Source organism: Artemia franciscana, chromosome 11 (assembly GCF_032884065.1).
Source record: "Artemia franciscana chromosome 11, ASM3288406v1, whole genome shotgun sequence".
Classification (NCBI taxonomy): domain Eukaryota; kingdom Metazoa; phylum Arthropoda; class Branchiopoda; order Anostraca; family Artemiidae; genus Artemia; species Artemia franciscana.
The window spans coordinates 35,592,968-35,608,146 of NC_088873.1; the positions used below are offsets into that span (position 1 = coordinate 35,592,968).

The following is a 15,179-nucleotide window of genomic DNA, read 5'->3' on the forward strand; positions in this document are numbered from 1 at the left end:
TAAAACGAACAGAGATTATTACGCATATGATGGGCTCTAAAAATACTTTAGCATAAAAAGCGAGGTATTTAGGAGGAGATAAATACTTCGCTCTTTATGTTAAATTATTTTTAGTAATCTCAACTATTTATTCTACGGCCTTTCTGATTCAGGGGTCATTCTTAAAGAATTGGGACAAAACTTAAGATTTAGCGTGAAGAGCGAGGTATTAACGAGGTGACAAACCTCCTCATATATATAATCGAAAATATAAGAATATAAAAGTTTATTACGTAAGTTAATTCTTAAGTTACGTATATTTTTTACTACTAAAAACGTTCGTTAAAAATTAAAAGTTGCCTTTTTAAGTAACCGAAAAATTGGAGGGCAACTAGGCCTCCTTACTCACCCTTGATTTCTCAAAATCGTCTGATCAAAACTAAGAGAAAGCCATTTAGCCAAAAAAAGAATTAATATGCAAATTTTATTTTAATAATTTATGTATGGAGAGCCAAAATCAAACATGCATTAATTCAAAAACTTTCAAAAACTAAATAAAAAATATGCTTTTTGAAATGAAAGTAAGGAGCGATATTAAAACTTAAAACGAACAGAAATTACTCCCTCTATGAAATGGGTTGTTCCCTCTGCAATCCCTCGCTCCTTGCGGTAAAGTTTGATTCATTCTCGCAACTCTACTTTTTAAAACAATAAAAAACTTTAGCGAAAAGAGCGGGGTGTCGAGGAGGAAAAGCCCCTTTCATGTACGGAGTAATTTCTGTTCGTTTTAAGTTTTAATGTCACTCCTTACTTTCATTTGAAAAAACTTGTTTTTTTTATTTAATTTCTCACTTTTATCATAGGCAATTAAACTTCCATACTACCCTTGATGAAACAAACACTGAATACTGTACAGTTCAGTCAGTGGATTTGGACTTGAACGGTCTTTGGCAACATCCAGGGAAATCCCCGCTTACTCTTTTGTAATTTATTTAAACTCTATTTGTTAGTATTAATTAGTTTGGTTAAATGATGTGTAGTGTCAAGTGTTTGATTTTTTTTTATTCAAAGATGGGCAAATTATTTTACACATCTACTACAGTGTGAGCTTAGAGCAAGTTGATAATCTTAGGATATAGAATATTTCGTCCTGTGAGTGTTTCCCAAATAATTTTAGGTGTATGGATTTAGTTATTCGTGGCATTACACTAGAAAAGCTTGAACATTTTCATACCCCCTTTGAACAGAAAGAAGGCACAGTACTATACTCTGCAGATTGCAGATTTCAAAGGGTTTTGCACTTTGCCAGAAGCTACCGGTTCAGAACAGTCTTTTAGAGAATTGACTTTAGAATAAGGTATGTGTATCACTTATTAAGGTCTTGTAGATCTTTTGCCAAGAAAACCTCTTAAGCGAGGCCCTATATGACTTACCGTCCTTATATTAGCTCTCATTTAGCAAGTACCTTTTTTCTCCTCTCCGTACTTAGGAACACTAAATTGTAAAGATGTGTCTGCGTTTCAGTGCCCATATTAATTTAACCGTCCACAAGACTAATGCAAGCCTTCAGACACTTACCAAAATTAGGCGTTTTGGGTGTGATACTGTAAGTCTTGTCCATGCCTACATGTGTTACGTTCGCCCGCTGCTTGAGTACGCGTGCCCGGTTTGGGGTCCATCTGCTATCCGCACAGCGTACCTATTACGCGACATAGAGTCCGTCCAGAAAAGAGCAACAAGGATTATACTCCAAAACCGTGACATACCCAATGATCAAGCCCTCGCTAAATTAGATTTATCTCCACTTAAAGCCCGGCTTGAACACCTTATTCAGCAATTTAGAAAATCCGTCCTAGCCAATAAGAGCCACCGATCAATACTATCCGAACCAGCCCCTCCCAATAGCCGAACTCGGTTACAAAATAAACTTGTACCCCCTAAAGTACGAACTAATCGTTACGCCAACTCATTTGTGCCTTTCTTCACATACATTTTTAATGCTGAGTCGTAGTGTGTGATTTTCGTTTAAATGTATGATTTTTGTGAAAAAACTGAATTTAGCTATGCTACGATGGTTTTTAAATATACTGATCTCTCTCTCTCTCTCTCTCTCTCTCTCTCTCTCTCTCTCTCTCTCTCTCTCTCTCTCTCTCTACTACTACTACTACTACTACTACTACTACTACTACTACTACTACTACTACTACTACTACTACTACTACTACTACTACTACTACTAATACTACTAATACTCCTAGTATTACTGCTACTGCTACTACTACTACTACAACTACTACTACTACTACTACTACTACTACTACTACTACTACTACTACTACTACTACTACTACTGCAACTACTGCTACTACTACTACTACTACTACTACTACTACTACTACTACTACTACTACTACTACTGCTACTACTGCTACTACTACTACTACTGTTAATCCTAATACTTACTACTATTACTACTACTAGTAACAGTTCAACGCAGCACCAAGCTACCTGAGGTCAACACAGCTACGCACGCTCTGCTCCACCCAAATATACTAAAGCCTCCCTCTTTACACCTCCGAAGAAGCTCCCATTTCCCTTGAATATTTCCTGATGACATCTTTCTTCCCAGCGCGTTTGGGGATGACTCGCTTTTCATTTTACCCTATACGGTTGGCCGACAAGGACGATGGCAATATGTCGTCCTTTATCTGTAGAACGTGTCCTTGCCTTCTCAACGTTTCTCTCATTATAGCCCTAAAACGGGTGATTGAACCTCAATTTTTGCACAAACAACTGTTCGAGATACGGTCAGTCAGTCGGGTACCCAAAACAATCGGTAGGCAAAACCTTTGGAAAACATCTAACAAATCCTATTCCGTTTTTTGGAGCGCCCACGCTTCGAAGCCATACGTGACAACCATCATCACTCTAGCTTCCAAAACTCTAATATTGCTTTGAAGATAGGAATATCTTCGCATTCTTCCAAACTGTTAAAATGTGAACAAAACAGGCCTTGGCTATTCTATTCTTAACGTCCTCACTGCGACCCCCAGCTATGTAAATGAAGCTGTCCACTTGATCAGTCTTGTCATAACCCATCACAGCCTCTTCACTTCGACTTATTCCTAGTTTTAGTGACTTGGTCTTCATAAAATTAATTTCTAAGCCTATTATTGCACCTTGAACTATCAACGCCTCCAAAAATAATTCATTTTGCTAGCATTTTCATCTAAGATTCTTAAACCTTCGGCATAATCTAAGTCTAGGAGAGTTTTTCTTTCTCAATTGATCCCATGTATTCCCATTGCCTTTGCTGTGCTCTTTGTAAGTAAATAAATATCATCATAGTAAGTAATTTGACTCCTACAGAAACCAAGCATCTGCCTAAACACTTACCACAGTCTTATCACCTTCCTTATGAAGAGGTTTAATTAGAGTTTTCCTAAGATCGGTTAGTATTTCCACTTTAAACAAATCATGTTAGTGATCTTCATTAAGTATTTTTACTTCATAGCCGACATATTTAAAGGAAATCATTTACCACACTAGCAGCACCTGGGGTCCATAGTTTCTTAATTCTTTAAGCAAAAACTAAATCTTCCTGCACATCCAAAGTATTATAAATCTTTTAATTCTTCTCAACATCCTTTACTGTAACTCTATCACGGTTTCGCATATTCTCAAAATGTTCTACCCATATCTCTTTAACTCTTTCCTTGTCACTAAATATAACCCGGTTCCTATCTTTAACTGAGATAAGTCCATATTGACTATTCTTTCTCAATTTATTGACATACTAGCACAATATTTTACTATAATGCCATCGGCTGCATCTTCCAGATCTTCAGAAATTTATCCATGACCTCTTCTTTACACTTCCTTCACTCATATTTTAACGCTTCTCCTCTTTCCTTGCATTCCTTTTATTTCCTTGTGACCTATTACCCAAATAATATCTTTAAATGCAAATCCTTGTACAAACCCCTCTTTCTCTCTATTTAACTTAAGGCATTTCACTAATATTCCTAGCAGCGTTTCTAAATTTGTTCCCTAAGACACCATCAATGGCTCCAGAAATTATTTTCCCAAAATTACCCTATCAATTTTTTATTTTACATTGTTTACTTTTTAGCTCTTTAATTTTGTATTCAACTACTCCTCGAAATTTTTCTCAAATTCTAATCCACCAGTCTACAAGCGTTATATCTTCCCGGAAGGTAGTTACCCGTTCTAAACTTCTGCTTTAAATTAACCCTAGACACTAGCAGATGGTGAATTTACTTTTAACATCAATAAAAAAACCTCCCATATTCCCCAGTATCTTGTATCGACCCTGCCAATATTTGGTTTAGAATAAAATAATCAATAAGATAAGCTGTCTTACCGTTATGTAAATATCATGTTAACGTATTGGTCATTTTGTGACCCAATACCGCATTCGTTATAATTAGATTGTTGTAGGTGCAAAATTGCAATAGTCTGTAACCATTACTATTCTCTTTTCCAGCACCAAATTTACCGAGGCTAAGATGCCATCTATCGCTAATTCTAACCACCTGTGCATTAAAATCGGCTGATATAATATCGTACTTCTACCTAGCACTCTCTCTATTCGTTCCAGTGGTGGTAAGTAAAATCCATCTTAGTCAACACTATCTCCATCAGTCGGTTCTACAGGACGTGTGTATATACCGAAATGACTGATACTGTACACGTTTTAGTTACAAAATGAACAACTAGAATTATATCATTAATACCTTACCGACCTAAAAAAGGCTTAGCAGCTTCCTGCTAATTCATCATGAGTCTTACTCCCTGCTTACGCACCCCGCGTTTGCCTGAGCAAATAAAATCTGTATCATAGAATTTGATGTTTCCTGTCCCCGGGATGTGAGTTTCCAAAACTTCTGCCAAGTCCAGTTAAAAGAGTTTAAATTTATCAGTCAAAATGTGAATGCGATAGTTGTTTGTTCATATTGTAACATTCCAAGTTGCCGATTTCGAATTCTTTGAATTAAAGAATTTATTATTAAGCCGGCTTAGAACCAGACAGCAAGGAGTACCTGGGACCTCCTATTGAATGGAAGCTTTATGCAATCCTTGGCCCAACATTTGGTGATGCATTTTAATCGACAAGAGCTGTAATCCTGCGTAGACAATTCAGACATCAAACCTATTCCCTTCGACTCATTATATATTCATTTACACCCCCATAGTAGCATAAAATATTATGCTACTATGGGGAGGCAACCCACAATATATAGCTTTGCTAGGAGAAGGTTTTTCAGCGCCCCAAAAAATCACGAATATAGACCAAACCCAGAAAAATTATCCATTAATCAAAACACAGTGCAAATACTGCGTTGTTTACTAGTCTGTAATTTCCTCGAGGGGCGCCACTCCTTATGGGCACACTGTAGCGCCGTTAGCAGTTGAGTTTATGAAAACTCGTGTAAGATCCACCGTGATGCCGCACAAGTAAGATTATCCTGTTGGGGATGGGGGGAACTTGTGACGAAGCAAAGAACTCAAACAATCTCAAAATACTCAAGCAGACCTAACTTCTTGTGTCTAGTCTATCCTCGTCAGGTCATTCACGGTGCTGAAAGGGAAATAGCAGTGAACGAACAATTTAAACCTAAGTCAAACAGAAATTACCTCAAACAGGATCATCTAAGCCTTCTCTAAGCCTTAGTTATACTTCCTAAGCCTTCTAAAGACCAGTACTGTTTTACTGAAAACAAATTTGGTTTCGATGATAGTGTTTTTGTTGTTATACAATCAACAACAATACATCAAAGGTTTACAGCACATGTCTAATCAATATTTACGAATTTTTCTCTTCTCTAAACATCTAAATTGCTTCTATTACGTTTACATCCCGTTGAAAACGCTAAGTATTTTAAACAAGGTGATTTTATTCGTCAAAAAATCTATAATAACAAGAGAAAAGAGGAAAGAAAATCGCCACAATGAAAAGAGCTAAAGAAAGTAGATTTAGCGTTTAATGAATAATCCTAATCATTCCTGGAAGTGTATGCAATCTCGGATTAATTATCTTTATAAAGGGTAACGTTCAAAATATTATTTGTTTTCAGTTACGCGCAAATAACGTTCTGGTCCTAAGTTGGTGTAGGGAGCAACCATAATCTAGTTTCTGTCGAGTTTGATTCGTTTTAAGTTTGAACTGATTACTCATTATAATTTCTTTTCATTTTGTGTCTTGTTGGATATCCCAGATGTGATCCATTTTGTACCTCATAAATGTTCTTTCTCCTTTTGCATAAAATTGGGTTGCCTTTTTCAATTATTCCTTTAGTGTCTTGTTTCCTGAATCCTTACTACAACAGCTAACAACTCACTCCAGCACTAAGCCACCTGAGTCCAACGCAGTTACACAAACACCTCTTCTGTCCCAGTCTATTTGAAGCCTTGCTCTTTACTACATTCAAATAATTCCATTTTCGCTTAAATCTTTCCTTACGACATCCTCATATCCCATACGTTGGCTCGCTCACGGAACGTGTTCTAACAATTCCGACTTTTATCTCATTATGACCCGTTAAAGCGGAATTGAACCACATTTTCCCCACAGCTTACTGTATGAGACAAAGTCAGTCGATTGAAGAAACCCAAAACAATTCGTAAGCAGTTTCTCTGGTAAACATCTAACAAATCCTCCCCCATCTTCTGGAGCACCATCATAACTTTCATAGCTTGCAATATTTTAATCTTTATTCTATTTTTATTTTGTTTTATTAATTTTTTCTAATCTATAAATCAGTTTATGTCAAAATCTACAAAAAAAACACAATTGAGCCTCTGGTCCAACAAAAGGCTATATGGCCTGTGCATATTGATGAAAATACTACAAAAATAAATCAGCACAACTAAATCAATACATACACACGCAAAAAACACAAAGCAGAAACAAATCCTCAATTGAAAAAACTATCATCCACCAATCGAAACCAGCCTAAACTAAGCCACGAGAGATGCTACTTACAAGCTAAACACCACTTACAACAAAAATTCCCAACGCAGTCTAAAAAGGTACATCCCAACAAAACAAGAGCTAAGAGGTCCTATGGCACTTGTGACGAGGCCAGAAGATTCCAAGAGTTCATATGGTTTGAGCTCTAGCAAAATTCTAAGAATCAGCAGATTGATTTAAAAGGAAAATCATAGGCTTAGAGCGTGTCGGAATTTAAAATAAGAGCTCAGAGTCATGAGGTCCTTCTAAACATCAAAATTCATTAAGATCCGATCACCCATTCGTAAGTTAAAAATATATAATATTTTCTAATTTTTCCTCTTCCTTCAGCTCCCCCTGATGGTTGAATCGGGGAAAACCAATTTATCAAGTCAGTTTGTGCAGCTCCCTGACACGCCTACCAATTTTCATCGTCCTAGCACGTCCAGAAGCACCAAACTCGCCAAAGCACGGAACCCCACCCCCTAACTCCTCCAAAGAGAATGGATTCAGTCTGGTTAAGTCAATCACATATCTACGAAATTCGCTTATTCTACTCACAAAGTTTCATCCCGATCTCACCACTCTAAGCGTTTTCCAAAATTCCCAGTTTCCCCTCCAACTCCCCCCAGTGTCAACAAATCTGGTCAGGATTTGAAATCAAAGCTCTAAGACAAGAGTTCTTTCTAAACATCAAATTTCATTATGATCCGGTCAACCCTTCTTAAGCTAAAAATACCTCAATTTTACTAATTTTTCCAAATTAAACCCCCCTAACTCTCCCAAAGAGAACAGATCCGTTCCAATTATGCCAGTCACGTGTCTATAACTTGTGCTTATTCTTCCCATCAATTTTCATCCCGATCTCTCCACTCTAAACGCTTTCCAAGATTTCCGGTCTCCAAGATTTCTGTTTCCCCCCTCCAACCCCCTGTATACCCGGATCCGATTCGAATTGAAAGGAGAGCATCTGAGACATAAGATCCTTCTATATACCAGTTTTCACTAAGATCCAATTACCCATTCGTAAGATAAAGATACCTCAATTTTCATGTTTTCAAAGAATTCCAGTATCCCCCTCCAGCTCCCCCCGGTGTCCTCAGATCTGGTCGGGATTTAAAAAGTGAGCTCTAAAGCATAAAATAATTCTAAATATCAAATTTCATTAAGATCTGATCACCCGTTCGTAAGTTACAAATACCTCATTTTTTCAAATTTTTCCAAATTACTCCCCTCCAACTCCACCAAAGAGAGCGGATCCAGTCGGGTTATGTCAGTCACGTATTTTGGAATTGTGATTATTAATTTTCACCACAAAGTTTCATCCTGATCTGTCCGCTTTAAGCGTTTTCCAAGATTTCCGGTTCCCCCCTCAACTCCCCCTCAATGACACTGGATCCAGTCGGGATTTCAAATAACAGATCTGAATTCCTAGTTTTTTCTAAATATTAAATTTCAACAAGACCTGATCACTCTTTCGTAAGTTAAAAATAGCCCAATTTTCTAATTTTTCAGAATTAACCTTCCCCCCAACTCCCCCAAAGAGAGTGGCCATTCGGGTTATGTCAATCACGTATCTAGAACTGGTGCTTATTTTTCCCATTCAATTTCATCCCGATCCCTCCGGTCTAAGTGTTTTCCAAGATTTTAGGTTCCCCCAAACTCCTCCCAATGTCACCAGACCCACTCCAGATTTAAAATAAGAGCTCTGAGATACAATATTCTTCCAAACATCAAATGTCATTAAGATCTAATCACTCATTTGTAAGTTAAAAATGCCTCATTTTTTCTAATTTTTCCGATTTAACCGTCCCCCCACTTCTCCCCAGATGGTCGAATCGGAAAAACGAAGAATACTCCTTGGAATATGTCCTTCAGATAATTTTTTTATGATTCTTTTGAAGGTACCCAAAGGGTGACATTCTCAAGCTTACTCAGGTCATTATGAACTGAGTCAGGCAGTTCCATTTCCATGATATCTTGAGAGGGGGGGTGTATTCAAACCCCCTTATCCCTCCCCTGGATACAACCTTGAAGTCGGGTATATTCCAAACGATATGACAAGTGGATAGCGAATTGAAATCCATGAATTACGAAGATGATTCGAAGACCAATATAGGAAAAAAAACGGAGTACTTTTCAGGGCCGCAGGAATATCCCTAGGGAGTCGAAGATTAGTGTATGATTTAAATAAAAGGATGTAAAATTGCTTATCAACTCTCAGTAAAATTAATGGAGTTCTGACTCCGTTTTGCCGTTCTCGTCACAGCTCTTTTTTTTCTGTATGTAATTTTTTCTTTGAGAAATCCCGGCTACATTTTTTCCAATTTTCCCATCATTTTGTGTATTCTTCGTGATATTTCTTAGAGTTAACGATTGTAATTTCTGCAACGATGGCTCCTATTTTCGCAATCTTGAGTACAAAGATTCTGTGCTCGGTTTAAGGAGCCGTGTACACTCCTAGCCAATGTATCCTAGACAATTTGTATTTTTCAATATTTTGCTCCAAATTTGGAAACACTTTTCCATGATTAAAATAACCTTTCAAATTATAATACTGTACGGTAGTTTGTGAAAGTAGCAATCTTGATGTGGTTCATGTAATTTTTTTGGGCTACTTTCTTCGATATCTACAATAGGTGAACCTACAATTCTACAGGGCATTTCTTGCAACTTACAATTTTTGGATCAATGTTGAGCTCACAATTTTCTATTTTCATTAAAAGGGGCGCAAATTTTTATGCAGAAGTATCCCAACAAATGTCGATTTTCATATCAGTAGTACGTTTATGTTGTTTCAATTTTTCACAAAATTAGACAATTGTAATCAAGAAAAAACATTATTTTTTTTATCCTTTTTTATCAACAGAAATATTCATCCTAAATGTCTTTCCAGATTAAAAATAGCGAAAACCACATCATGAAACCACAAATTAATTTCTAACTTTCATAGAACAATAATCCCGTATTAACCAAGTTGTTTGATAATGAGAATCGCAAACCTGTTTCTATTTTGTTTTAAGAATCTATTCAAAGAAGACATTCACTGTCTATTGAGATTGGTTGGGTTTATCATTAAAATTGGATTAGATTTTGGTTCGGTAAGCAAAAGAGCCTTAACTGCAAAGTCTCATTTTTAGGTTAAATCTGAAAAAAAACTCTTTTCATGAAAGTAAAGGGTATAATTTAAAACTCAGAACGGGGATGTTATACTTTTTATATAAGAGCTATTTGTGAAGTTTAACCTTAGTTAAGGTGAAAAAAATAGTTTAGAGTACAAAAACGTGGCCAGTTGATTATCAAAAGCGTTATTTTCATTATTTATTTCTTCTTTTTTTTCGATTTATTTTCAAAAAATTAGGCCTGAAAGTTCTATTATTGCTTAAACAAATACATTTTTTCTTTGTTGAAGCATTGGCGGAAAAAAGGTTAGCGTAAAGAATGGGAGGATTGAGAGGGTAGCAGCAACTCTTGTATACAGGATAATTTCCGTTTGTTTAGGGTTTTATCATGAAAACCCAAAATAAATAATTTCAGGAACTAAGGAAACTTAATTCCTGAAGTTACGCTTATGAAAATAAACTTAATTTCAGGAATTTTATTTTCAAAAACATGTTTTTCTATACTTGAATCTAAAAAGTAGAATAACTATTTCCACTTTCAATATCACAGTTGTGTTTATGTAACAATGGAATCTAGTGCCAAAAAGGCAACGAGGGGTCTTTTTGGATGGGTATTTATTATCGAATAGGGGCTAGAGCTTAATAAGGGCTTAAACTGTCCAATTTGAAGAAGTATGAATGTCAGCTGAATATGGTGGTTTTCATGAGTTTAAAGTTAATAGTGTTTAGCTGCGCAGTATTGAGTTGAATGGGGTGAGGGGAACGCAAGTTGAGTTGCATGGGGCTTAGTTATACACGGATTGAGTTGAATAAGTGTTGAGTTGAATGGATGTTGAACCTACTTAGGGTTGACACAAATGTGGTTGGACTCAATTGAACTGAGTTGAATAGGATTGAGGAGTACCGGATTGATTTGAATTGGGCTGTGTTGAATTGGGGTAAGCTAAAGTTAATTCAGGATGAGTTTTATCGGGTTGAGCTGAAAGGGGTTGTATTAAAAAGGGGTTTATACAAATGAACGCCGACTTAAAAGTGTTGAATTGAGCGGGGTTGAGTTTAATAGAGTTAAGTTACACTGCACCTTAAGTAAACTACGATATACAGCTTCCGAGTTTCTTTGGCTGGGATAAAAAATGCAAGTACCAAAGTCGGACTATAATTATTTTAGTCTTAAGTTCATGTTAAGTGAGTGTCGCCTCATTTACGAGGAAATGAAATGAAACTGATTTAAAACCTTCTCATAAACAGTGAAGAAGAAACTAAAAATATTTTTTAAAGCCACTCTTTCATTGTTCTCAATTTGGGATGTTTAATTTTTGTTAGGTATGGATGTCAAACAAGACAAGATTAATTAAGTAAGGGTAGAAAATAAGATATATGTTCTGAGCTATCCGTCAAAATGTTCTGAGCTAGATCTTGGGCTTGCCGTTGGTATGTTAGATCTTTCAAGTTGAGAAAATTTTGTTTAATCAAAATCATTAGATTGAATCATTTTAGATGTATGAGAATTATACTGTAGGTATAAATTATAAGTCTATTTAGCTATTACGAAAAACTATACAGATGATATGGAACCTATTCATAATTCTATGCAGTCAGATTGGCTCTAAGAAACGAAAACAGTACGAAGGCGTTTTTTCTCCTATTTAATGTCAGCTTCACTTTATCTCGATCATGTTTTAATGTCTTAAGTGAGAAGTTAGTTCTATGTTTTGTAGTAAGGGTATTAACATATCATAAAAAAAATCAAACCAAAGATATAAGTGAAAGTAAAATGCAAAACATACAGAAATTAACCTATATATAAGAGAGCTTATTATCTCTCCTTAACTTCTCCCACTCTTTACGCTAAAGTTTGAGTTTTTCACACCGAAACAAATTTTTCATTTTAACATAAGAACAAAGCGAGGCGAAGCTGATTTTTTTAAAAAAGAATCTCTGAGAATATAGTACTTTATTAATTCGAGTTTACTTTAAACTCTAAAATATCTTTTGAATGTTTTGAAAGGCCGTCATTTCATACAACTTGTAATCACCAATTGTTATATTTTTCCACTTTGAAATTTTTTCGGTCAAGCACTAGTTGGACTTCTTCGTAAATCGTTGGGTGAAGTCTCAAAGGGGAGCTGACCCCCTCCGTATGTGGGATAATTACTTTTTATTTACTGTCACTTTTAATTTCATTCTAAATATCTTTTTTTTACTAAAGCATGTTCGTTTTTACAATTAAAAAAAAGTATGTCTGGAGTAGAGCAAAAAATGACAGAAATTATAATGAACAATAAGGTACAAGTTAAAAAAAACAGATGTTAGACTTAATAAAAAACAAAACAAATTATGAACTTATAATGTACCAAAAATAAAACCGATATTCAACTAAAACACAAAACAAACAGAAATTACTAGATATATGAACTGGGAAGTCACCTTCTTGTATCCCGATTATAATAAAAAACAAATCAGACATTAAAGACAGGCATTGAAGTTAAAAGAAATAGATGTTTGATTTAATAAAAAGGGAAGCCATTAATGGAATTATAATATACCAGAAATAAAACTGATATTCAACTCAAACTTAAAACGAACAGAAATCACTAGATATATGAACTGGGAAGTCATCCCCTTGTACCCCAATCGTAGTTATAAAAAAACAACAAAATCTTAAAATACAGATATTAAATTTAAAAGAAGCAGATGTTAGCCTAAGAAACGAAACCGATAATGAACTTATAATGTGCCAAAAATAAAACTGAAATTATACTTAAACTGAAAACAAACAGAAATTACTCGACATAGAAACTGGAAATTCATCGACTTCTTACCCCAATTAATGCGCGAGTGTTATTCGCACTCTATTCAAGGTTCAAGGTTCTTTTACTATAACCAATATAAACAAAATATTAGGTAACTCAAGGCTGAGAGTATAGCTCGAATGCAATTGAGCTACCTTTAAGAAACACTAAATATGCACAGAAATTGAAAATAAATACTTCTCTTAACCAATCTTGGCAGAAATAAATAAAAAAACAATATTTATGTTAAGTTATCTCAAAACGGAAGCAAAATAAAAAAAAATGAATGTTTTGTAAAATTAATTAAAGTGTTTTCTGAAAAAGAAGTTTTTCAAAGATTAGCAAAGGCAATATTAAAATTATGATCAGCAGAAAAAAAAACTATAGAAAGTCAAACTTAAGACGGCCAGAGATCATAGGCAGTACAATAGCGCTGCCTAAGTAAAGAACTTTTTGGGCACAATCTATTATTTTGTTTCCTTTGCATCTTATGATCAAGGCACTTAGATTGGAAATTAAAATTTGTAGTGCCCTTTTTAAAGATTCAAAAGTTATTGGAAGGTAACCAGCCCTCCCCCTCACTCATCATTTCTCCAAAAACAACCAATTATGAGATAGCCATTTTGTTCAACATAGTAGATTGGTCCAGTTGTTATGTCTTTAAGGATGATACCCCCCCCAGTACTCAGGGCGAAGGCTATAAGATATAATCGTTACCCATTATTAACACAGATATTTTATTAAAGGGGTGATCACATAAGCTTTGATGGGACTCAAAGCTCAGTAAATTGGAAGTCAAGAGTGGCAGTGCCCTCTTTAAGAGTCAAAAGTAACCGGAGGGCAATTAGTCCCCCTCCACGTCCTCTTTTCCCCAAATGCATCCAGTAGAAATTTGAGATAGCCATATTATTTAAAATAGTCCAAAGATTATATATATTAAGGCCTTCGGGATTGAAACAAATCCCCGGAGCCTGGGGGCAAGGAATGCAAGTTATGCCCCTGTGGCAAAAGCCATACTCTTATTTGTAGTGAAGAAGTTTTGGAAAGTGCTAATGAAATTAAACTAAAATCCCATGGTTTTTGGAATATAATATAACTAACAATTTGTTTTTGGTTGAGGGGGGGGGGCATGGAGGGAGAGAAATGTGTCAACTCCCATGAATTTTGGAATAAAATATTGTTAATAGATTTTTTACTGGGGAGGGGGGCATGTATGGAGGGCCTGGGGTCAGTTTCTATGATTTATCATTGATAACGTTTTAGGGAGGGAGGGGCTATCGGGCCTGGGAGGACCAGGAGTCAGCTCCCTTATGTCTTGGAATAAAATGTTGTTAATAGGCTGTTTTTTTCGAGCCATAGAGGGCCAGGTGTGAATTGCCATAATTTTTGGAATAAAATATCGTTAAAATTTTTTTTGGGGGGGGGTCCGTCCCACCAGAAAAGACCAGGGGTAAGTTTGCTTAACTTTGGAATAAAATATCGTTCATAAGTTTTTCGTGAGGGGGCGGGGGCTTGGCTTATCTGATCTTTAGACTAGTTCCAAAACCCTTAGATGCGAACTTTGTATGCCCCCTGAATGTAACATACACACTTGCTCCAGGGATCTGGGGGTTTGTGTTGACCCTGGAGTTTTGTTAATTGATCTTTGGATTTAACTTAACAAAATGGCCTCATCAAAATTTCCATCGGATGGATTTGAGGTAAAGAAGGCAGGAGGGCTAGTTGCCCTCAGATCCCTTTTGTCTCTTAAAAAGGGAACTAGAACTTTCTATTTCAAATGGAATGAGCCACCAACCAAAACGGTTGGTGGGTAGGGGACTAGTTGCCATCAGGTTGCTTATGACTCTCAAAAAGGGAACTAAAACTTTAAATTTCTGGTCATTTGAATCCCCTTCGAAGTTTACACCTTCCATAAGAACCATATATGCCTCCAATCATAATTTACAATCCTTCCTCCGGGCTCTGAGAGGGATTATGTTGACCCTGAGGTTTTTTTTTTGTCTGATTGTTGGAATATTTAAAAAAATAGCAATAAAAAATTTTCAATTAAATGAGCCACCTCTGAAGTGTATACAACCACTCATCACACAAAAACCTTGAATGTCCCCATGTATAAGTTACAACACTTGCCCACTGGCTCCGGGGGGTTTTGTCGAATTCGGAATATTTTGAAAATTTGCCATCTCAAAATTTTGATTGGATGTATTTGGAGAAAAAAGGGGCCTTGGGGGGCTCATAGCCCTCCGACCACTCTTGATTCTTAAAAAGGGAATTAGAAAATTCCGACTTAAAGTCAAATGAGCCCCTTCTAAA

General features: G+C 36.0%; 1 protein-coding gene across 4 annotated transcripts in view; it reads left to right on the forward strand.

Annotated features, from left to right (window-relative positions):
• The first annotated feature begins 1,032 nt into the window (after positions 1-1,032).
• The window catches only part of LOC136033144 (uncharacterized), a 283,627-nt gene continuing 269,480 nt past the window's right edge, over positions 1,033-15,179 (forward strand). For 2 of the 4 annotated variants that reach the window (XM_065713788.1, XM_065713789.1), the window contains exons 1-2: positions 1,033-1,336; positions 4,487-4,605. The gene's annotated coding sequence lies outside the window, so the exon portion shown is untranslated. Of the gene's footprint in view, positions 1,337-4,486; positions 4,606-9,947; positions 10,054-15,179 lie in introns of those variants that run through there. The other 2 variants (XM_065713785.1, XM_065713786.1) reach the window with 2 other exon arrangements.